The 25,750-nt window shown below is 35.0% G+C and overlaps 1 protein-coding gene across 3 annotated transcripts in view; it reads right to left on the bottom strand.

Moving 5' to 3' along the window:
• Positions 1–4,561: 4,561 nt before the first annotated feature.
• The window catches only part of LOC127502950 (uncharacterized protein C2orf81), a 25,456-nt gene continuing 4,267 nt past the window's right edge, over positions 4,562–25,750 (bottom strand). For 2 of the 3 annotated variants that reach the window (XM_051876446.1, XM_051876448.1), the window contains exon 4: positions 21,823–23,395. The gene's annotated coding sequence lies outside the window, so the exon portion shown is untranslated. Of the gene's footprint in view, positions 5,495–21,822; positions 23,396–25,750 lie in introns of those variants that run through there. The other variant, XM_051876447.1, reaches the window with a different exon arrangement.

Below are 25,750 nucleotides of genomic sequence, written 5' to 3'. Positions count from 1 at the left end.
ATTCTGCAAAAGAGCTAAAACAAGCCCAGAATAATTTCCACGGGACAATGGAAGAGGATTTTCTGATACTAGGAGGCTTCTATGCAATTTTTGCATCACAAAGCTGCTGAAGGCAAACAAAACTGAAGTACTTTCATGTGTAATGAATACAAAAAGAGAGGAGATGAAAGCCAAGATCTTTTATCTTTGGTGATGTCGAGGTATAAAGAGGAGCCTGAGACCTGGCCAACCCATCCTGGCTTTCACAGAGGTTTCTCAATTCCACTTTCACATTTTAAGAATAGGGAAGTGAGCTGAATGTATAGTTCAAGATCAGACAGCTGTTTCTTTGGCTTTAAAGAGCCAGTAGAAGATGTTTATGCTTTTATTATTCTTACTCATAATTTTATTTCCATCCTGTCAGACAGTAGTGGTCTACATCTATCCTAGATGGAAAGGCATGAAGTTTATGAAACCCATCTTTTTTTTTTTTCTTTTTTTTTTTTAAGTCAATTCACTTCATAATACTCATTTATTGTAATAGTTTCCTCTCATGTATGATTGGTATATATATACATATATATGCATATTTATATTTATATATATATTTTGGTCTGACAGAGTACCTCTTTGCATTAGACATGCAAACTATTACGTTATATTTATAAATTCAATTTGTTCAACATTTTAAATTGGTTTTATTATAGTCACATGACTTTGTTCCCTGTGCCAGATGACAAAAGGGGAAATTGGAATCATTTCTAGGAACAGATAATCATGTTTGGCTGGACTGACTCTTCCAGGAAAGTCTCCTTAAACCGGGCCGATTTTCAGCTAGTAAAAGCTTCATTTACAAAGTTGCTAGAGGATCAGAAGGAGCGAGGCTTCTGAATACGGCATCTACTTATTAATATATCTAAGCCTGGGAATAATCAAAGCAAAAACAATGAACAAAAAGATTGCATGAGCTAGCAACAAGAACTCAAAAATAAAAGCTGTACATAAATGAGAACAGAAAGTACATAAGAAAAACAGGCATAACAATTGCCAAATCTACTGAAAAATTGTCTTCATTTTTTTAATTACATTTTAATCACGTTTTTACTCAACATCTGTTACTCAAAATTGTTACATTTTGAGTTTTTACAGTAGTTACGTTGCAGTTTAGTATGGTTTAGCATAGAATAGTTTATAGAATGATCAAGAGTGTCCATCATATACACTACCATTCAAAAGTTTGAGATCGGTTTGTTTTTTATATGATTTAATCATTTTATTCTGCATATTAGAATGATTTCTGAAGGATCACGTGACACTGAAGACTGGAGTAATGATGCTGGAGAAAATCAGCTTTTCCATCACAGGATTAAATCACATTTTAAAAATATTAAAATAGAAAATTATTTTAAATTATTATATTTCACAATATTACTGTTTTGCTGTATTTTTAAATAAATCACATGCAGACCTGCACTGTTAAAAATGTTAGTGTGAAATCACAGTATATTCCAGGTTAATAATTGCATTACTTTCACAGTAATTTCACAGTAGGACTAACTGCACTCTCAGAAATTTCTTGTAAAATTTTCAGTACTTTACTTGCAATTGTATTAATGTTTTTACAGTTGTAGCTTGGTTTTACTAGGAGTTTACAGTCAAATGTAAGATAAAAATTACTGTAAACAAACAATATAATACTGTATTACAATGAAGGTGCCCAGCGTGCAATGCAGCATGAATAGGTTATGCTGTAGAGTTTTTGATACTTGTTGGTTTTATCTGTGCTGCTGAACTTACTTTGGGTTTACTTTTAGCAGTTTGTGTTGTAAGTTTTAGAGTTTTTCTTTTTTTTTTTTTTTTTTTTTTTTTGAGCATCACCATTGTTGTGTTTTGTATGTTGAGTATTGATGATGCATCTTTCAAAGACGTATCTCACCAGTTGCTTCACTATTGTGAAAGATCCATCTACAGTTATGAATTTGAAATAAGTTATTGGTAAATATTCATGCTTCAATAATGCTAAAATAAAATCTTCCTATTCATGCTATAAATATTTTGACTTGAACTTAAAATCAGCCAAATAGCTTATTTTTAATGCTGTCAAATCGATTAATCGCAATTTATCGCATCTAACATAAAGGCTTCTGTTTACATAATATGTGTGTGTGTGTGTGTGTGTGTGTGTGTACTGTATATACACACACACATATATGTAATTTTATTTATATATATATATATATATATATATATATATATATATAAAATATGTAAACAAACTTTTACGTTAGATGCGATTAATCACGATTAATCGATTTGACAGCACTACTTATTTCATATTCTAGCTTGTTAGGGCATTAAGAATTGTTTTCATTTGTCACACTTCTGATTTGGCTAGATCAGAAATTTGAATATGAATATACAAGGTCAAGATCCCAAGCATATGGAACACTAATCACAATTATGGTGACTTCAAAATAAAAAATTAAATTTCTGACAGTGGCATGGTTAAAGACAACTTTATAATGTGAATTCACAGTGAAAGTAGAACAGTAAATGAGCGATGTTAGCATCATTCTGCTGTTTATTCACAGTAATTAGTCAAATAAAAAATGACCCAGCATGCATTGATTTCACAGCAATTTTCTGACTACAGTCATTTCTTTTAAAATAATACACTTTAATTCTGTGAATTCCTGGCTTTTTTTTTTTTTTTACAGTGTATGAAATACAATTGAAGGTGAAAAGAAATATTTAAGAGGTAAAAAGTATTAAAACTGAATGCACCTTTACTTACTTTTTACCAATTAAATAGCAGCTACTTATAGTGGTAATGTACAAATTCCTCGAAATAATATAGTAGTGAAGCTTAATTTACACTCAAAACAGACCTTCAGCGAAATTACGTTTTCCCATGTTCTCAGTAAATGTACAACAAAGTGTGATGTAAATGCTACTGAAAGATTAATGGCACTACTGTTAATAACATCTGCATTGATAAGAACAAATCTAAAGATTATTCAAAGACAGATATGGATGAGGCTGAGAGGTTGTGAATAAAATAGTCCGTCATTTATTATTAAAGAGCCACTCTGTGGTGGCACAGAACCTCATAAAAAGCCAGTAAGCGTGATCCAAAAATACATCTTCACAAATCATCTATCTCTCACATCAAAATTTCATGGGTGCATTTCGCAATTCTATACATATAATAAATCTTAGCGTTTTCTCATTGTTATTCAGCAGTGCTTCCCTCAAGCATTTGACATTTATTATCGTGAGATGGAGGGAAGGGGTGAAGCCCCTGCAGATGACAGAGAACAGATGGTTTAGCACACAGGAGTCTCTTGAGGACACCAGCACTTACTGACATATGTACATCCATACAGTCAACGTAAATCTCTGAGAGAAGATGTAGAGGATCCAAGAACACGCTGCCTCTTGCTGCATCTGTAGGCCTACATACAAAAGAGATTTATATGCAGGGGCATGTGATCTGAAAAGTGTGGGGACACATTATAAACCTTATGAGCTGGCTCATGAATATTAATTAGGTGATGTAACGTGTGCACAGCAGTATTAACTGACTGCCGAGCAAAACAAAGTTAAAACAGACCAAAATAAAATGATTATTTTTACATAAATGTGAAACAGGAAAGAAAAACCTAGGTGGGTGTATGTCAATATCTTAATAGCGAGGTTTACAGTAGATAAAGTGCTCTAAAAGTGTATAAACATCACTGTAAGAAAAAAAAAACAAATAATGATAAAAATAGATAATGTTGCCTAATGGTACCTTTTCTGTTACATTTATGGACATTTCCTACAATGCACACTTCAAAATATGGGTAAGTTATTAATTTAAAAAATATTAAAATACGGGTAAATATTACCACAGTACATTGGACCTTTACAGACTTAAAAATTTTATTCTGTCATCTTTGCCCACGATTTCTTAATGAATTCATTACTGGAGAGTTAAATAGTTTGAGAGCAATGTAAGGTTCTTAAAGGATTAGTTCACTTCTGAATTAAAATTTCCTGATCATTTACTCACCCACATGTCATCCAAGATGTTTGTCTTTCTTTCTTCAGTCGAAAAGAAATTAAGGTTTTTGAGGAAAACATTCCAGGATTTTTCTCCATAAAGTTGACTTCAACAGTTACCACGGGTTGAAGGTCCAAATTGCAATTTCAGTGCAGCTTCAAAGGGCTCTACACGATCCCAGATGAGGAATAAGTGTCTTATCAAGTGAAACTATTGGTCATTTTCTAAAAAAAATTTAAAATGTATATACTTTTTATCCACAAATGCTCGTCTTGCACTGTTCTGCGATGCACCATGCATTACGCAAATCACGTTGGAAAGGTCATGCGTGACGTAGGCGGAAGTACCGATCCAGTGTATACAAAGAGAATGTGCAAAGACTAAGTCCCTTTACAAAAAAGGTAAAACAACAATATCTAAAAAAAATATATAATTGTTTAAATTTTTTCTGGGATCATGTAGAGCCCTTTGAAGCTGCACTGAAACTGCAATTTAGACCTTCAACCCATTGAGCCCCAGTGAAGTCCACTATATGGAGAAAAATCCTGGAATGTTTTCCTCAAAAACCTTAATTTCTTTTCAACAGAAGAAAGAAAGACATGAACATTCTGGATGACATGGGGGTGAGTAAATTATCAGGAAATTTTTATTCAGATGTGAACTAATAATTTTGTTTTGTTTTTTTGTTTGTTTGTTTGTTTTTTTTTTTTTCGTTTTTTTACATTTACATTCATTTAGCCAATGTTTTTCTTCAAATACACCTGGTTGAATTAGTATATGCTATTTTTGAATATGATAGATAGATAGATAGATAACAATGTGTAATATAAAATATTTTCCAGCCTCTAGCACTGTATTGTGTAATTCTGTAGTCCATTTTTATTACCATCCTTTTCAGATTCCATTTTGTGGCTTTGAGTGAGTGTTTTTACACCAGAAACATTCAGAATCCATCAAGCACAGAGCAGGAATGCTTTTTAAAGACTTTTAAACATCACTTTACTGCAGTCAAAATCACAGCACATCTCTAGCTGTCATAATTATGCCAGAACCAATCGATTTGTGCTTCGCCATTTGCTGTTTTTATTGTGTTTTATAAACATTTCAGAGTTAAAGTGTTTTAACAGAACCTTTTCTCTGTAATTGATAGGGCGGGACATAGAAACTAATACTAGAGCTTTTTGGAGGATACAGAGGTAGAAAAAAACTGAATTTTCATCCATTTTAGTACAACAAATGATTTAATCCATTTTCTTTTCTGTCTGGAAGCTTCATAATGACAGCAGAGCAGCTTTTGGTGTGAAAGTGGATTAATGTCCACACTAAATAAATCTTAAGAGCTTAATGACATAGTTATGCAGATTGTGGAGCACTGAGACAGTCTGTAAGAGTGTTAAGTGGAATAATCCAGCCATGTGGCACCTTCAGAGGAAGTTGATCTCCAGCCACTTCCTGTGTGAGGATTTTGGGCTAAACGATAGACAACACAAACAAAGAAGTTAACAACTAAAATCTCAGTCTGTTTCTCACAAAAAGCTATGATATTGCTTCAGAAGACTTGGAATATTGTTCAAAAAAATCTGTCATTGATGCTTTTATAGTCATTTTTGTTGTTTGCCAGCCCCTGGTCTTCATCACGACACTACCTTTTGTGTTCCACAGAAGAAAGAAAGTCATACAGGTTCTGGAACAATGTGAGGCTGAGCAAATGATGACAGCATTTTCATTTTTGGGTGAATTATCCATTTGACAGGGTCACCAGGCAGCTGTAACCTGTTACCACCATTAACTTCCCACCTAATAAAAGAAACTCTTTAAAATTAAGATAAGATATTACGCCGTTCTCAATTGCAAATGCAGACCGACCAGGCACAGATGTGATATTCACATGTTCTCAATTTCACTTCTCTCTCTCACTATCTCTCTCTCTCTCTCTCTCTGTTTTTTTATGAGGCATGATCTCGGATAAATCCACTTATGCTGAGATAAGGCCTGACCGTGGAGCTACACTCCTGGTTAAATCATTAGGCTTCAATGTGTCAGTCATTCTCCATGAACTCTGTGGGCCCTGCAACCTGAGCTACTTCATACACAAATTCTTCCAGAGACACTTCAATACACCCCCACGATCAGGAAGACACATATACCACAGGGAGGGAGAGGGAGACATGTACATAAAACTCAGTGGGAAACAGGCTGTAAAACCACCACTTTAATCTCAAGTCAATGTTAGAAGCACAAGGCCTGCGGGTGATAATGTGTTATCGACCAAATGTGATCTGCCCTTCAACCCAACCACAAGTAACTGGGTGTAAAGAGAGAGAAGAGCAAAAATCAATACACCCCCTCTTAAATTCCTTTATTATAAGAAACTGTTAAAGAAGGAAAGATACAGATGCCACAGAGTATTTATAACAGATTTGTGTTGCATTTAAAAACATCTTTTTGAAAAAAAATATTTAAATTCAGTATGCTTCACTTGTATTTTTCTATCCGTTAACTTTATTCTTGAGGTACAGAGTTGAAAACATGTCTAAAAAGGGGTCTAAAATGAACACTCAACAAGAGACAAATGCAAGTAGAAATCAGCTTTATTGAAATAGAAATAAAGGATTAAAAAATAAATAAAAAATATAAAAGAATTTTACATAATAAAAAATTGAGCTAAGAAATTCAAAGTTTAGGCTAAGTAAGCAGAACTGGCAGTTTTTATTTTGTACTCAAATTCATTGTTCTTAAATTAAAATATTTGAGTAAACTAATTAATTTAAACTTAAAATTATCAGGTAATCTCAAAATAAACATTTTTATTAGTGGAAAACCTAGCTATCTACAGTATAACTAGCTAGGTAATACAGAAAATGCTAACTTGCTAATTTGCTAACATGTTAGCAGTAGCATGGTATAGGGCTGGACGATTAATCGAAAAGTAATCGAAACTGAAATTCAGAACCTCTAACCGATGTAATTTTCCCATTTCCGTTTTTTAATCCTGTTAATACTTCCCCCTTAAAAACATACTACCGCGTGTGTAGCCACGTGACTCCGCCCCGTCCAGTCAGTGGCATAAAAGCAACACGGAGGTGAACGCCGGTTCAGCGCATAGTGATGGCACGCGAGCGGTGAGCCTTGCGTCTTCACTAAACTTTGTCAGTTGTATTTGTTTTAAGGTTTGCCAGTTTGGATATTCAAGCGATTTTAGACGACTGGATGTGTATTATATCGAGCTACCGTGCTCGCGCAGCTGCATTGTGGCACGAACACTCATACAAACAGTAGCTACGCAAAACGGGAATTTATCTTTATCTGATTTACAACGAGCAGAAATCTGTATGAAATATTATAAACCATAGATAAAATAACTGCTAAAAGTGAGTTGTTATGTCAGATCACTCGTTCAATAGGAAAAAATATCCCACCTTTAATAGTCAATCATATTTACACCTTGTCAGTGAACTATGAGGGCAAAAAAAATAAAATAATAATAATCGTTCATTAATCGTAATCGAGGTGAAATGTTCAATTAATCAAGGTTTTGATTTTAGGCCATAATCGTCCAGCCCTAGCATGGTAGCAGTTGCTGAATGAGTGCAGCAATATAAAACATTTAACAAACTTGTTCTCAAACCAAGCCGCGTGCACCACTTGTCACCATGATAAAAAATCTCATATCAACAGAAACTCTTCTAAATTAGCATAACAAAACATTAATCACTACTATATCTCCCACTTAACATTAATATTGCACAAAAAAAAAAAAAAACGTATAACACTTAATTTTAGTATTTACACTCCCTTTCGAGTGCATGCTGGGAATCAGAAATCCCAGCCGAGTTTCGGTAAACTTAAGTTCGTCTAAATTAAAAGGAATTAGTTCATAAAACTCAAAGCAATGAAACAGTTCAGTTTACTTAAAATATATCAGTTCTGTGAACTCAGAAGAAAAAGAAAGTGTTAAATACTCATAAAAGTTCATTTGATTGAACTAATTTGTTTAATTTAAGTTTGTCCTACTCAAACCAATTAATTATTTTGAGCGTTAGGGTTTACAGCAGAAGCCAGTTATTATAGTTTATAAAGTTTTCAATATGGATATTTTTCTTATAAAAATGCATCACTTCACTTCAGAAGGCCTTTATTAACCCCCTGGGCCATATGGATTAATTTTTTATGATGGATGGATGCGCTTTTTTGGGCTTCAAAAATGGCACCATTCACTCCCATTATAAAGTTTGGAAGAGGCAGGATATTTTTTAATATAACTCAGATTCTGTTTGGCTGAAAAAAGAAAGTCATATACATCTAGGATGGCTTGAGGATGAGTAAATTATGGGATCATTTTAATTTTTTGAATATTTATTTAAATGTTTAAACCATGAAATCATGTTCCCAGTCATGACTGTTTAAGCAATCAATCACAACATAGCAAATTGCTATGGGTCTTTGTGGTGTTTTGCTATGTTATTGTAATAAAAGACAGCCAAAATTATTTATTGTTTCTTACCATAGTTTAATGGCCGGTCAGAAATATTTATGGCTGGTTAATTTTCTCAATTTTCTCAAGTTCATTTTAGGCCTGGAATAAAAGTCACTTCCCATAAAGTGTCTCAGCAGTGGGTGTGAGCAGGATGTGACATCACACAGAACGTATTTTTCCATTCTACTAAGCTACTTTTCAATTGTTTTTCAATGTAAATGTGCTAGATGGACGTCTTTAACCATTGTGCTCGCGTCTTTTGCAGCGTCTCGTGCATGACACAGCGTTCTAAAAATGTGGCGCTTATGTTAAAAGAAGTTTAACATTTAGAAAACGCATCTCTAGACCTTGCATTTTTTTCGTTCCACTGACCTGTGTCTCAAGTTTTTAACCTGTGTGAACCAGCCCTAACCCTCCAAATCACTATTTCTAAGTAGAATTTACTGGAACTAAGGAAACATTTGGTATAATGACTGTCATTACACAAAAACTCTTCAGTTACTATACTTAAACCCTTCATTTCATGGTTAATATAATGGCATCCAAAATGTAATAACATTTCTGATGGTTCAGTACATCTCTAATGGAACATTAGACACAAAGATTTTTGTTGTCCACATTACATATTTGATGCTTGAAGTCACTTATTTTAAACAAACTTCTGTGGTGCATTACAACCCATCTTGTTTGCATTAAATTACTGATCTAAAAACCTGGATTCAACTTAATGTTGCACATCAGAACGGCTTTAAGAAAATTAAAACCAGGTCATTTTCAAGGCCCATCTGTCAGTCTGGTCACTGGTAAAGAGCTCAGCATGGGAAAGGAATCGTTTTGAGAATCATTTCCCTTCTGGTGTCACATCACACCAAGGCGATCATATTTAAAATGCTTTTAGAAGAACCTTTTTGGAAATCTCCCAAGGTACGGTCAATGTCAGAGAATAACTGACCCATCTCTGACTCATCTTGTTCCCATTAATACATAATTCCAGAGGCCTGATCTGGAAAACCCAGACAGATGGAGAACTGAAGTTTATGGGGAATGCATACTGTATGTGGGAGGACAAACACTCGTCTTGTTTTAGCGAATGTTCAAGCAGAATGTCTTCATGGATCACCAGTGACCCTCTGCTTTAGTCACAGATGTTCTTTCTCTGTGATTCTACTGAACTAAGAGCCCTGGAGACTTTAATACAATCACAGCACCATTATAATCTGCTGGTTCACAGATGGTTGATTAGGAACCTAGTATGCATCATTCTGCTTTTTTCCGAAAGGAGGGTTTTATCTGTGATCTTAATAACCAAGATTCCTTTCTTTTTCTCTCCCTTATTCTCCAGTTTCCTCCCAGACAGTGTCCTACTTCTTTCTGGAGGATGCTCAAAAATCTTTAAAGCTGGCTCTTATTCTCCAATCTTTAAAAGAGAAGAGATGGCAATTATCTTTGCTCTGTTCCAAGATAAAAAAATAAATAAATAAAAAATGAAATGAATTATCTTCAGTGGTATTTCAAACAAAACTCCATTCTATCAAGCTGTTTCAAGTCTCCCAGACTGCTTGAAGTTCTGCCTGAGGGTTAAAATCATGTCCAGCTGCCTTTCACTTCATTGTCAGAGAAGAAGGAAGACGGAGGTTTTATAGTGTTAACAGACAAAGAGGTGTATTAAACCATTTACATTGGGACAAGGTGTCATCATTTAGTCCAGAGTGATCTCTGTATCCGTACTCTATAGGTTTTGAAAGTTGTGTAAAATTTAAATGTTCTTACAGCATCTAAAACATTAAGGTGTTGTGGCCACATTTACTGAAATTTCGCAGTATTTTTTTTTTTTTTTTTTTTTTTTAACACATCCAATATAATCATCATATATACATGATTGCAGTTGGAATGATGCAAACTTTGTTTCCGAGGGTCCAAAGTAAAGAAATAGTGTCAGTTTAATAACTTTTGTAAACACAACCAGTCTATTCATGATGAAATTATCCAAACTGCAATTTTTAACATACAGTATACAGTATATAACAACTGCAAAGAGTCTAATGTGTAAACAACATGATTTACGCTCTAAATTCAACAGAAACTCCAGTACAATAAACTGAAATGCACATGACGGATGTCCCAGTAGTGCCACCTGCCGATTTTCCGCTTGATATTTGCAAAGTTGAGCATTTCTCATCTTTTGGATTCTCTTGGGCTGCATTTAACTCTACGCTCGAAAAAAAAACACTATTGTTTTTTCTACCCAAATGCTGGGTTGGGTCATTTTGTTAGGTTATTTTTTTCCATGGTTGAGTAGTTTTTTTGTTACCCAGTGGTTGGGTTAGTGGCTGGTCAATCTCACTGACAGTTGAATCAATACACTCCTTCCCCACCCACCCTCCAACGCATCAACCCAGCTGTTGGGTTACACAGAGCGTGGGCTTTTTGCATCCTCGTCAGAAAAGAGCAGTTCTCAATGCTGCCGAATTGGCTCAAATTTCAGCAAGACACTGCTAGGCTTACGACAGGAATGTATGTGGAATAAAAAACTAATTAATGCGGAGAAGCTGCAGCGATGCTGCACAACCGAGTGAATAAGATGGAGGGAAGTTAGTGAGAGAAGGCCATAAAAAGGGCACTTAAAGGGATAGTTCACCCAAAAATGAAAATTTTGTCATCACTTAAGGTCCTTGCACAGTCCGAAATTCTCATTCAAAATTTTTGCACGTTAAAAAATAAATACAACCTCACGTTGTATCAATCACATTTACAATCTGCCTCCGAAACTTTCGTCCATCATAAAAAAATTGGTAAGAATTATTTTATTAATTATTAGGCTTAAATGAAAATATTCTCACAGTAAGACTTGGTATGCTCATACATGGCTACTCACTACCACTGTCAAATGATATTATATTATGATATGTTATATAGGCCTATAAAAAACGCCTAAACACAGGTAAAAGACATGCAAAGACATGAGTTATATATTCCCCTACCCACGTAATAAATATATTGCAATATAAATGGCTGTAACATAGTTTTCAATATAAATATTCCACATTTCCACAAACCATGATAAATTACTACAGTTCACTCATGGTAAATGTTTGTAAGGGTGGAGATTTTGGGATTTAAAAGTCTTCTAACTTCACTCATGGCACAATGTTTCTCCTGTTTTCCTCATCAGTCTTGATGGGAATGTTGAGGCTGTTTCATCCGATTTAAAACTGGTTTAATCATCGAGTGAATTGTAGTTTGTAACTGAGAGATGTATGTCGAATTGAAATGCTTCTCATTAGATGTCACAACACAGTTTATTAATGGTGACCGGGAATAAACACGGCTCCTTTAAGCTTCAGTTCCGTTATCCACTGGGCCGTGCTGTGTAGTACAAAGTAAACTAGCGAAACACATGAACAGCGCTGTTTGTACTGTATTTGTTGTTACTCACCAAGAAACAACTTCAGATGATTCAGTGACAGAGTGGTCTGAACGAATCCAAATCGTTTCAGATCATTATGCAAGCGCGTCTGGCCAATTCACGGAAAAGAAAGTCGACAGAAATATGGGACAGGCATAATAACTGCTGAAATATTCACATGGAAAATGTTTATCAGGTCAGTTGGAGGAGCGTGCATGGTACGAACAGTGCGTATATAGCCGTATAGCTGCAGGTGCCACTGCGGTCATGTATCTAACCAAATTTAGCCACACCGCCAGGAAAAGAAGAGGAGGGAGGTTGGGGTGCCCCCGGGCCTGGTTAAGGTGATTGGCGGGCCGGATTTGGCCCATGGACCGCCAGTTGACGAGCCCTGCCTTACACCTTAACCCACCCTTAAACCTACCCATACCACCAAACCTGTCCCTAACCTTACCCGTATCCCACCTCAATAGCAGCAAAAGTGTTTTGCAATACAATATGAACACAATAAATACATTATACTTAATTTTTATGCAAGTACATAGTAGTTAAGGCCACCTAACATAAAGTGGGACCAGATCTTCTTTTGTGCTCAACAGAAGAAAGAAAAATATATAGGAACAAAATGAGGGTTAGTAAATTATGACAAAATTTTTTGGGTGAACTATCCCTTTAAAGGCAGCAAATTCACAGCAATGACCAAGAGAAAACTGCTTTTTGCGTTTGCAAGTAACTTCTGTGTGAGCTTTGCTTAATGCATCACAACATTATTGACAATGGACCCTTTTTGTTTGCGAAAGTTTGACAATATTTCAATTAAATCATGAATGTGAAATTATTACAATATAAAAATATATTTAAAACTTTAATGTTAGGTGCAATTAACTACAGAAAAAGGTGTGATTAATTCATTTTTTTGTTGTTTTTTATCGATTGACAGCAATAATAGTAACAATAGTCGTTAAAGGCATTCAGACTTCTGACAGGGTTGGTTCATTAAACCTCTATTCTTAAGTTAAAAAAAAAAAAAAAAAAAAAAAACACTAAACATTTATTTTACAAGTATCTTTAACATGGTCGTAAAGTCATTCAGAGCTGCTTGCCAGTGGCATTATAAAAGGGAGGTATTATGTTATCGTGATTATGGGCGTTAAACCTGAAGAGTCAAAAATTACTTTCATTATCATGAAAGAAGCCCTTCCTATGCTACCAGCATTACAATATGAGGAAAATTACCTCTGAAGTTCTCAGTGATACTAGTGCCTTGAATGCCAATGTTAACTTTTGATGAGCCGAGATACAAAATTGTGTAGCTGTCCGCATGCAGAATGTGTATTGATTCTAAAGGATGTTTGTTTTTATACTGTCTGCCATTTTGTCTCACTTTGAAGTACTCTGAAATTGCACATCCATCAAAAGGGTTGAAAGGGCATTTTTCTTATGAATATTTAAGTGTTGATTTGCATATACAACTCCTCTTGAATATGCCAAGACAGGCTCAGACCAAGAATGCTATGTTATTACATACAATTTATACATCTTAAACAGTATCTCATATGGTATTATGATGATATATTGTACAAAAAAATGTGTTTTTTTCTCTTCTATTTGATATATTTGAATAATATACAAGCAAGTTTCCCATTGCTCACTCTTGCCAAGTTTAAATTGATGGTTTATGCGTACAATCATGCATACATTCAAAACAAACATCACAGCAGATTTATTTTCCAGTGTCGCAGTATAATAAAAGAGACAATTATAATCCTTCAGCATTAAAGGATGCGTATCTGACTGATTCTTCAAGATTAGCTGTTGCTGAGATGTTCTGCTCAGCCCATTATTTTAATATATTGCTGATGTATATTTTTGGTCCATCAAAGTGTGTCTTGTGCACACTTTGTATATCTGTCTTTACAACCACAAATTACCTTCCTCTAACATTTTATGATCCAATAAATATGGGTTATTGGGAGATGAAAGAAGCAGTGTTCCATAAAACAGCTTTACCGTAAGGATGTGCAGATGCTGTTAAGAACCTGTAATAAAATGTATCCCAGCAGCCCACAGCTAGTGCAGCTCTGGACACACGAAACATTCTCCACCTGCTCGTGATTAAGAGGGACTTTAGAGGGCACCATCTGCTCTCTGGATTTCTGACCAGAGCAAGAACGTAGGGAATGGAAAGATAACTACTGGAGAAGACCTCAAGGGAGCTGTGAAATCCAGTCTAGTCTGTCTCCCAGTCACTTTAGGGCACTTACACATCCCTTTGCTACCTTGAATCCTTGTCAAGCAGAATATACTGTCAAGCTAGTATTGAGTTTTTGAGCGAAACTGCAGGTTAATGCACTTCTTTCTGACATCTGGAACTTAAGACTGCAGTATCATCTCATCAATCTGACTCAAAGAAAAAGTGGAACTATTGTGCAGCTTTCAATGTCTTGGTGTCCCTCCAAACTTTCTTATAAGGAATAATAATGTCTAGCTACATGCTAAAACATGATAGCAATAACAACAACATGTTAAAACATGCTAGCAATGCCAAGTAACATACTAACAACACCAAGCAACATGTTAAAACATGTTAGCAATGCCAAGTAACATGCTAAAAACACAAAGCAACATGTTAAAACATGCTAGCAATGCCAAGTGACATGATAACAACACCAAGCAACATGTTAAAACATGCTAGCAATGCCAAGTAACATGCTAACAACTCCAAGCAACATGTTAAAACATGTTAGCAATGCCAATTAACATGCTAACAACACCAAGCAACATGTTAAAACATGCTAGCAATGCCAACATGCTAACAACACCAAGCAACATGTTAAAACATGCTAGCAATGCCAAGTAACATGCTAACAACACCAAACATGTTAAAACATGATATCAATACCCAGCAACATGCTAACATTACTGCTAGGATTACTGCTATTAACACTTGATGTTGATTTAGAAGCGGAAAGAAGGAAGGAAGGAAGGATACATCTGGAACACCATAAGGGTGAGTAGATGAGAGAAATTATATTTTTGGGGGGTGTATCCGTTCAATTTAGTCAGGAGCTTAAGGATGATGAATTCAATTAGAACCTTTTCACTAATGCTGAAATAACAGATGGTTCTAAGCATATGTACATACACAGCAGCAACAGAGTAGCTTGGTAGTGTACCGTTTCAAACAAATCCTCTGTACTACTGTCTTGTACCACCCTTATTCTGATTAATGTTGCTGCTGACAAGAATGTTAATGTGTTTTCTGTAAATTTAATGTAGTTTTACACCTTAACATGTCTAACATTAGCCAACATAACAAACAACACAAACAAACATGAAAGGTTTATTCTTAAAAGGACCATAATGACATTTTCAGTGCAAAGGATTGTTTATATTGTGCCGTAACATTGTATTTCAGACAGCTAACAGAATTGGATGGCTGGTGGAACAGAAGGCAATTAAAAATGGATATAAAAACTACTCTTTGACAAGGGAATAATATAAAGGTGATTTTTAAATACTTTCTTCTTTCTTATATCAGCTAATATGCAAAGACAACAATATTGTAAGTAAGCTGTTGGAGGGCTGTGTTTCTATTAGAACTTTTCTCTGTTTCTTTGAGCATCCCAATCATTTTGGCTCAGTGTTATTGTTATATTATTTTGAAAAGTAACATTTTAAACAATATCTCAATGCACACAAAAACAATTTCCAAAATTTTGACAAGACTAAGTTTTATATAACATCTGCTTAACTTATAACATGAAAGTAAGGTTAATAATATAACTTAGAGAACAAAATTTTCAGTTTTACTCAAATTAGGGTGATGCAACAATGAGTACACCCCACTGAAAGTCTCTGGAGCAAAGCTACATTTTAGTCTACAAATGTCTAATTGAACAAGAATTCAACCACAGGTGAGTCTAATTATTCATTACACAGGTGTCCAGCGGACAGTTGACTATAAAAGGGTGTTAAAACTCCTTCCCATTTCATGTTGTCAGCAAAAGTTTAAAAAATATGGAACTGCAACCATCTCACAGAGATGTCCAGGTCGTCCACGGAAGTTAACACCTCGACAGGAGCGTCTTCTGATGGGAAGGGTTGAAGAAAATCGGCGTGCAAGTTTACTGCAGTTATCTAAAGAAGTAGAAAGCCAAACTGGGGTGACTATTTCCCGTGACGCAATATGGCGTACACTGCAGAGAAATAACATGCATGGGTGACGTCCACAAAAGAAGACTTTCCTAAAGCCCAGGCACAAAAAAGCCCGCCTAGAGTTTGCCAGGGCCCATGCTGACAAAGATGAAGACTACTGGGACTCTATACTCTGGAGTGATGAGTGAAGATAAATGTTTTTGGAACTGATGGCTTCAAAACTGCATGGCGTCGCAAAGGTGAGGAATACAAAGAAAAATGCATGGTGCATACAGTGAAACATGGTGGTGGCAGTGTCCTTATGTGGGGCTGCATGAGTGCTGCTGGTGTCGGGAAGCTGTATTTCATTGATGGAATCATGAATTCACAGATGTACTGCGCTATACTGAAAGAGAAGATGCTACCATCACTTCGTGCCCTTGGTCGTCGTGCACTTTTTCCAACATGACAATGATCCTAAACACACATCTAAGGCCACTGTCGGATTTCTGAAGAAGAACAGGGTGAAAGTGATTCATTGGCTCCTGATCTGAACCCAATCGAACACCTATGGGGAATTATGAAGAGACAAGTTGAGCATCACTCTCCATCCAGCATCCAGTCTCTAAAAGGACATTCTTGAAGAATGGAAAAATATAGATGTTGCAAAATTTTACCAACTTGCCATGCCTAGAAGACTTGGTGCTGTCATTAAAAATCATGAAGTACTAGATGTAGTAGTTCTTGTTGTGGGGTGTACTCATTTTGCATCACCCTAATTTGAGTAAAACTGAAAAATCTAAGTTATTTTATTAACTTAACTTTCATGTTATAAGTTAAACAGATGTTATATTAAACTTAGTCTTGTCAACATTTTGGAAATTGTTTTTGTGTTCATTGAGAGATTGTTTAAAATGTTTCTTTTCAAAGGGGGTGTACTCATTTACGCTGAGCACTGTATATAAAATTATAGTTTTTATTTATATTTTAAATTAGCTTTTAGTTTTATATTCTGTTTTAATTTTAGTAATTTAGTTATGTGCTTGTCATTTTTATTAGTTTTTGTTTTTTAAATATTTTTATTTAGTTTTCATTTATTTTTATAGCAGTTTTAGTTATTTTAGTACTTCAACTTATTTTATTTCAGTTAACATTTAACAATTTTTGTTCAAGTTTAAGATTTCCATCTAATATTTATTTTTTTATTTTATTTTATCTAAATTGCAAAACAATAAAGTGATTTTTATTAACACCACTGCTTTGGCTCAAGCAATAGAGTTGTGCTGGACTATCTGTTTGTCCAAAAAATGGCAGTATGATCAATGGGGAAATGTTCAGGGACACCTTTCTTTATTTCTGCAGTTTTGTTTTCCACAAAAAAATGACACATTATTTAAAAGAGAAATTTCTGTTCTTAAAATGATTGCACTACAAGTCCAGGATCCAGTGTTTTCTGTAGAAATCAGATAATAGTTTTAATAGTTTGCCATCTGACCGCTCTCAGTAGCTCATTCATTAAGTGATGGATTACATGAAGGCTGCCAAAGAGAATAAAGAGATTTTTTTTTTTGTCTTTGACAACCTTCACATGAAGGCAGTGTTTTGCTGCAGTCTGAGGTTAATGATGAAAGATCACTCTTAACAATAACGGTTCTTGATTGGCATCTATGGGTATGAAGAAACTTGCATTCCTGTGTAGTTATTCATTAATGAATAACAGTATTCTAAAGTGTTACCAAGGTTCTTTATAGTGAAAAAAGATTATTAAAACTTTAGATTATTAAAATATTCTGATCGATGAAACGTTCTTAGGGGAAACCAAAATTCTTTCTTCTATGATACAATTGCAAAATAATAAAACCTTAAAGGGGTCATATAATGCCACTTTTACAAAATGTAAAATAAGTCTCTGATGTCCTCAGAGTGTGTATGTGAAGTTTTAGCTCAAAATACCCCACAGATCATTTTTTTATAGCATGTTAAATTTGTCACTTTTTGAGGGTGAGTAAAAACGCTCCGTTTTTGTGTGTCCCTTTAAATGCAAATGAGCTGCTGCTCCCAAGAAGAGGGAGGAGTTTCAAGAGCTCATGTTAGCAGCGCCGATTACCTCACGCAGATTCACTGAAAATGTCAGAAACTGTTCAGCCTTTTATGTTCAAACCGGAGTCAGACAATGATGGAGAGACTCAAGAAGAAGTGACAACATAGAATGCAACAGAACATTTCTGAATGGTTAGTTGATTAATTTATGTAGCTGATGTGGAGTTAACTTTGTTAAAGTCATTGATTAGCATATTCTGTTATGATAATCTATAAATTGCACATGTAAGAACTGTTGTAAGATGCCTACAGAGCCAGAGAATTATGCTGCATGAAGATAGAACAGATATAGTTTAGTTTAATTATGGTTATAACTTATGTTGGCATCTTGCTTTTATGACATACTATTGCATTTGTGTTACATACTGTATTGCAATAACATGGCCTCACCGCTTTGTTGCGTGTTCTCGGGGGCAGGGTTTATGTAAATTTTAGGGTTAGTGATGTCACACATCATTAACTCTTGTCATCAAGAACTTCTAAATGTTCTCTGAACATTCAAAATGTCTAGTTTTTTTTAAATGTTTTAAAAACTTTTTTCTTGGTTGTGCGAACGTTAAGGAAACATTCCATTTAATCATTCTTCAAACATTATGTGTTACATTTGAATGTTCTCTGACCATTCTGAAACAATTAGCAACATTTAAAAAGCGTTACACGAATGTCCAACTAAAACTTTTCAGAAAAAAAATTCCATGAACGATGTATAAATAATGTTTATACAAAGAACATTATTAAATAACTTTGTATGAATGTCCTATTAACGATTCTGTTCAAACTTTGAGAGAACCTTGCCGAACGTTAGCTAAAGTTATGAAAACGTTCCCTGTTAGCTGGGTAGCCACCAATTCGCCAAAACGTAAAATAGTTACGAATTGCCATAAGATTGTGTTGTTTTCAACCAACAAAGATTAACTATAGTTAGAATTAAAGACAATTTTTAAAGAGAACAGTGTCGAATATTTTTATAAGATGACTCATTTGTTTGTGTCAAATGCTTTTAACACCTCAAAACTTTTCCAAAATTTCAATTTTATTCAGTTTGCACACTTTCTTTTTGACAGTGAATTAGCCTACCTTGAAAATTTTACCAGAGTAAAGAACATTTTTCTTCTTGGTTTATGGCTTTCTAAACAGGTAATCGATTCATCACAAAAAAAAAAAAAAAAACAGCCTATAGCCTATGCTTACATTAGAGAAAAAAAGTGATTATTAAATGGCTTACTGGCTTTGAAAAAATATTGTTTTGGCTCTTCATCTGTGATCCTCAGGTACAGGTTTTCAATCAAAATTGTGAGGAAGTGAAGCCTAAAACAGGTTGTTTGCGGTGACAGGTCTTTGAGAGGCTTTAAAAACTGCTAATAGACACACAAATATAAGGGAGAAAAAGGTGGAACAAAAATGGGCGTACTGTGTTTGTCAGCCGGGAGAAGTGAAGGTCAGGTTTCAGGGTGGTACAGCCGCACCTGAATCTCGACAAAGTGCCAGTGAGACAAGATACTGTATTTATGGCAGCAGTGACAGGACACAATAAGCATCGCGTCCGCCTCATCACGCGCTGCCAGCAGGACTCTTCGCTTGTCATCCCCCTGGACAAGTGTTGGCGATAATGTTTCGAGCAGAGATGTACCATCCGCCGCAATTGCCACTTATAAATCACCTCTCGAAAGTCTCCTCAGTAACATAAAAAAGCGTAGATAAGGGATGTGTAGCCAATATCAAATCAAAATGAGATTGTTATCGTTTGGCATTTACACATCCAAAGCTGAGCTGTGATCTAAAAACGTTTTGATGCCCTTTGAAGCTCCCGCTGAGAGAATAAAAAATGAAACTGATTAAAAACGTTAGTAAACTCAGATGTCTGAGAGTGTGATGGGGTAAAACAAGGAAAAGGGTTTTTAAAAACTCCCTGCAGTGCAGAAAAACCATTTCCAAACAATTTCGGTACCGCTGAGGACTGAGAGTTGAAACGAGAGTTGAAACCGGCTAGAAAATCAGGTCATGAGAGAGTGTAATGACTGGAACAGCGCAGGTATGGCTGAACACAGACAGACCTTTAAATAGTCATCAGTATTCCACACTTGTTCTTTAGACTGTTTGGAACTTCTCTTTTATTCTTCGGGAACAGAATAAAACAGCGGGAGGTCTCGTTGACGTCTTTTGCAAACTCACCTTAATAAGCCCCCTGGCTCTAATTTTACTCTCACAGGAGGAATAAAAGAGTTTTACATTTGTACTTCATTCTTATTTTTGGCAGCCGAAGGGCTAGGAAGACAGCAGCCCGTGGATCAGAGTCTCAATCCTGAGATCACAGTCTACATGAATAACTTTTATGATTTTACCCAGAATTCCTCTAGCCTATTATCGTATCATCCTTCCCCTTGACGTGGAACCAGCATTTGTGTGTCTGTGACTCTAAAAGATTTTGGTTTGTTTATTTTGGCTGAATCTTTTCGAGCATTTAATTTTAGGCCTGAGTAATAGACTCAAGATGAATAATTTTATCATCTGTGTACGTCTAACAGCAGCATAAAGAGGAGCTTCTAGCAGTGAGGCTATGGTTGTCTTTCCCTACACGTCTCTTTATTTAGTTTACTTGAATGTCTTTAATCGCTGTAAAGAAAAGGCGGGTTATGTTTTTCCAACCCAATGTTTCCATTTCCAAGAACGCTCAGTCCCCACAGGCCTTTACTAGCATGAATATTCATGAGCTTACGCACAATATTATATCAAACTGGCTCCAACTAGAACCAGTCAGTCTGTGTCATTCAGTCAGGTATAAAATGATTTTCCAGCTAATGATCATGAGGTTGTTTTACACACCTAAGCTAATGTACAGTTTGTAATTGACTAGTTTTCAAGCTGTCCATTTAAAAACGTATGCCGTCGTATTGCCGTGTGTGGACTGTTTATGGTTTTGCAGCGACATCTTGTGGTTAAAATGATCGTGGATAAAGCTGATTTAAAAGGTGAGCTTGAAATTGCTTTACGGTCCTGTTACTGCTAAGGGGTCCAAAACAAAACAATTATCTTATATATTATTGTTAGTTTGATCAAAAAATAGCATGAAGGGGGGAGACTGGTGTAACATTTTTCTTGATAATATCTTTTAGAATAATAAATATATGTGCCAACAGTAATATTTGAAATATTTACACTGGAAAAAACACACACACAAAAAAAAAAATCGTCCCATTACAAGGGTTGGTGTAAAGTAAAAAAAAAATGATTTTGATATCTTTCAAATAAGACAAAACTAAGTAATATCATTTCTTAAATAATTATTAATATTACTGTATAGTTTTCATCCTTAATTTTGTGACTGAACATTACCATTCAAAAAAATGTAATGCTATTAAACGTCACTCATGTTCACCAAGGCTGCATTCATTTCATTAAAATACAGTAAAAACAGTAATACAGTATTGTGAAATATTCAAATAACTGTTTTCTATGTTAATGTTAAAATGTAATTTATTTATGTGATGCAAAGCTGAGTTTTCAGCATCATTACTCCAGTTTTCAGTGTCACATGATCCTTCAGAAATCATTCTAATATGATGATTTGCTGCTTAAGAAACATGTCTAATTATTATCAATGTTGAAAACAGTTTTTGCTGCTTAATATTTTGTCGAAACCGTGATACTTTTTTTTCAGGATTTTTGAAGAACAGAAAGTCCAAAAGAACAGCATTTATTTGAAACAGGAATGTAACAATGTAAAAGTCTTAACTGATCAATTTAATGCATCCCAACTTTTGAACAGTGTATATGTTTTAAAACAAACTTTTTACGAGCATGATCTGGTTGAATAATACTATTCATCTACAATGTTTATTGCATATTTACCTGAACGAAAACTAATTTGATCAAAATGAGGAAGTCATTCAATATTAATTTTGCAATTGTTTTTGATATTATGTCGACTTTTAAGCAATAGGCTCCATCTACATACACACTTTTTGTGGTTACTTCAGATGTGTCAAAATAACTTAAAAGCATTTTTTTTCTTCTTATAGCACACATATACATTTCACCGCACTTCTCAAATGGGGTTTCAGTGTAATGCTGTAATAAATACGATTTTGTTTACTGCACATTTATCAGTCCCTACAGTTATTTTTATCTTTTCATAGACGTCTGTATATAAAAACAGATATTTTTCATGAGTTCTAGTGAGGTTCCCATGACAACTGTTGTTCCTGTCGATTGCATTACTCGTCCACACAGTACACTAGACAAGAGTCAGTATCATGAGGGAATCAGATCAGTGTTAGTGTTATCATAGTTTTATTATAGTTTATTTTTTAGTCATTTCATTATGTGCTTTTGTCATTTTAGTAGTTTTTGTTTATTAAATATTGATGTTTTGGTTTAATTTATTTTATTTCAGTTTTAGTTTTCAGTTTTCATAATTTGTTCATTTTAATTTAGTTAAATCATAGGCATGATTTAGCTAAAACAAGGAAATATCTTTCCCCTGCGTGTCATGTGTATATTATGGAATATGCAAATAAACATACATTTAAATTCATGTTGCAGTTTTTTAAAAATGGTTTCTGTGTAGTAAAGGCTTGTGAAACAGCATTTAACAAGCAACCAAAACTATAATCCATGTGTTTATTTTTGTTTATGTATATACTGTGTTAACCATATGATACTATATTAAAGGATAGTTCCCCCAAAAAAGAACTGTTCACCCACATTCTTCGAAATATCTTCTTTTGTGTTCAGCAGAAGAAAGAAACTCATACCGGTGTAGAACAACTTGAGGGTGAATAAATGATGATTTTTGGGTGAACTAACATACCTTGTGTTAAAACAAGTCATCATCACAGTCTCAAATTTATGAAATTTAAAACATTTTAAACACTTTAAAACAATTTTTACCAGTTTTGTTGATGCATTACTTTTTATGTCAGCCTTAGTTCACAGGGCTACAACATCAGTCTATGAGTTTTTGGATCTGATGGGGTCCCTGTTTCCTCACCTTAGGCCCAAACTGTATTTGAGTCAGTGTTTTGAGGCTGAAAGACCCAAATGAAATTTTTTAGCTCTTAAGTGAATGAGGACTAAATATTGCAAGCAATGGAGGCGATTGTGTCCTTAGAGGATAAGAGATTTGCTTCCTTTGAGTTCTTAGCGTATGTGTGTGGTTTTGATGAAGTCAGACTTTCTTCAGATTTTGTGAATAATTTGGTATCATCACTCTGTTGGTCTTGAGTCGTAGCAGGTTGGAGGTGGTGTAGTTCTGTTGAGACATTGTGTACAGTCAATATATAACACTATTACCTATTGAAGCTTTTTATGCTCCCAGTCAAAAGTTTGGAATCATGAAGATTTTTTTATGTATGGCCACAAAAACTGCATTTATTTGATCAAAAATACAGTGAAACTGTAATATTGTGAAATGTTATTATAATTTAAAATAATGGATTTCTATTTAAATATTTTTTTTAAATGTATTTTATACTTGCTGAATTTTCAGCATCATTACTCCAGCCTTCAATGTCACATGATCCTTCAGAAATCATTCTAATATGCTGATTTGATGCTCAAGAAAATATTTGCAGCCTTGGAGAGCATAAATGTCTTATAAGAGGCTTCTGTCAAAACATTAAAAAAAATCTTAATGATTCCAAACTGGCCACGTACACACTATAAAGTTTCAGGAGTGACAACTGCATTTAAATGTGGGAGTGTGTCCCTTAAATTATCGTTCCATGTGTGTACGGAACACGACTCACTCCCATGTAACCATGTCTCGTGTGTTTGGTATCCTCTATTCTGAACACAGTAATATTACAGTGACAAGACTGTGTTCAGTAATTATAACTGAAGCTGGATGTGCAAATGTATTGTATAGCACTATGTGAAGCGACCTTGAGCTATGGAAAGGCGCTATATAAATAAAACTTTTCTTCTTCTTCTTCTTATTTAGAGTCTTGTTAGCTTGGATAGCCTGCAAGTTGACCCTGGCAAGCTTGATTGCTAAAAAAAGGAGCGTTTCTGTCTGAGCGATATTTTGGAAAAAATATTAAACCGTTCACAGCATTTGATAGCAATCATAAACGTTAGCCTGGTGTGTATAGCTCTGTTTGGCAAACAGGTACATTATGTATAGTGGCTGTCCATACGGGTTTTGCGCAAAAGATTAACATGACGACACATGCTAGTCGATGAGTTGAATCAGCTCCACAGAAACTACATACATTTATCCACTAACCATTCAGAAACGTCCAGTTGCATTCTAAAAGTTGTAACTTCTTCCTGAGTCTCTCCATCAGTGTCGACTCCAGTTTGAACAATGTAAGGCTGAACACCGTTACTGACAATCCTCATTTTGTCTGCGTGAGATTCTCCAGCTTTGTTGTTGTTGAGCAACCGAAGTGTGAGCTGTTAAAGCTCCGCCCTCTTCTGGAAAGGGGGCCGGGAGAAGCAGCTCATTTGCATTTAAAGGGACACACACAAAAACGGCGTGTTTTTGCTCACACCCAAATAGGGGCAAATTTGACAAGCTATAATAAATGATCTGTGGGTATTTTGAGCTGAAACTTCACAGACACATTCTGGGGACACCAGAGACATCTTGTGAAAAGAGGCATAATAGATCCCCTTTAAAAGCTGCTTCACAGAGCATACTCTTGCAGTGTTGCCATGTCCACTTATTATATGCATTTTGGTGGTTGTTGTTTAAAGGGTTAGTTCACCCAAAAATGAAAATAATGTAATTTATTACTCACCCTCATGTCGTTCGACACCCGTAAGACCTTCATTCATCTTCGGAACACAAATTAAGATATTTTGATATTGATTAAATCTGATGGCTCAGTGAGGCCTGCATTCACAGCAATGACATTTCCTCTCTCAAGATCCATAAAGGTACTAAAAACATATTTAAAACAGTTCATGCGAGTTCAGTAGTTCTACCTTAATATTATAAAGCGACGAGAAAATTTTTGTGCGCCAAAAAAACAATATAACGACTTATCAACAATATAGTGATGGGTCGATTTCAAAACACTGCTTCAGAGCTTTGCGAGTAATATATGGGGGTGAGTAATAAATGACATTATTTTCATTTTTGGGTGAACTAACCCTTTAAGCTTGGCTCATATAGAGATCGAGTTTATAGAGTTATTAAAGTGAGCAGGTACAGATTGCGATATTTCTTATTTTCAGCATAAAGCATTTCCATTTATTTGGTTTTTTTATGGACTTTTTGTTTTTCTGCCGATTTGCTTGCAAGATCTGGCAACACGAATGTCAGGCTCATACATCTTTCCCTGTGATTTCTTGCACAGCATATACAGACCAGATACATTTCTAATGCACATTAAAATATGTACTTTAACGTGCATCAGAGATGTATCTGTCATCGGTCATTAACAACAAGTTGTTCAGTTCGGTTCCGTACACACTGCGTAGAATTTTTAAAATGCGGTTGTCACTACCTGCATTTTTCAGGAGTTAATTTGGTTGTAGAATGTGGTTGTCACTTCCATAAATTACTGAACTGTGTGTGTACAGAATTGGATTAAACACTAAAAGGTGAACTGACAACTGAATTTAGCTGCAGTGTGTACGAGTCCAGTTGTTGCATGGT

This window comes from Ctenopharyngodon idella, chromosome 20 (assembly GCF_019924925.1).
Source record: "Ctenopharyngodon idella isolate HZGC_01 chromosome 20, HZGC01, whole genome shotgun sequence".
Classification (NCBI taxonomy): Eukaryota; Metazoa; Chordata; class Actinopteri; order Cypriniformes; family Xenocyprididae; genus Ctenopharyngodon; species Ctenopharyngodon idella.
Note: the sequence above shows the minus strand (reverse complement) of the source record. Positions and strands in the feature narration are given on the sequence as shown.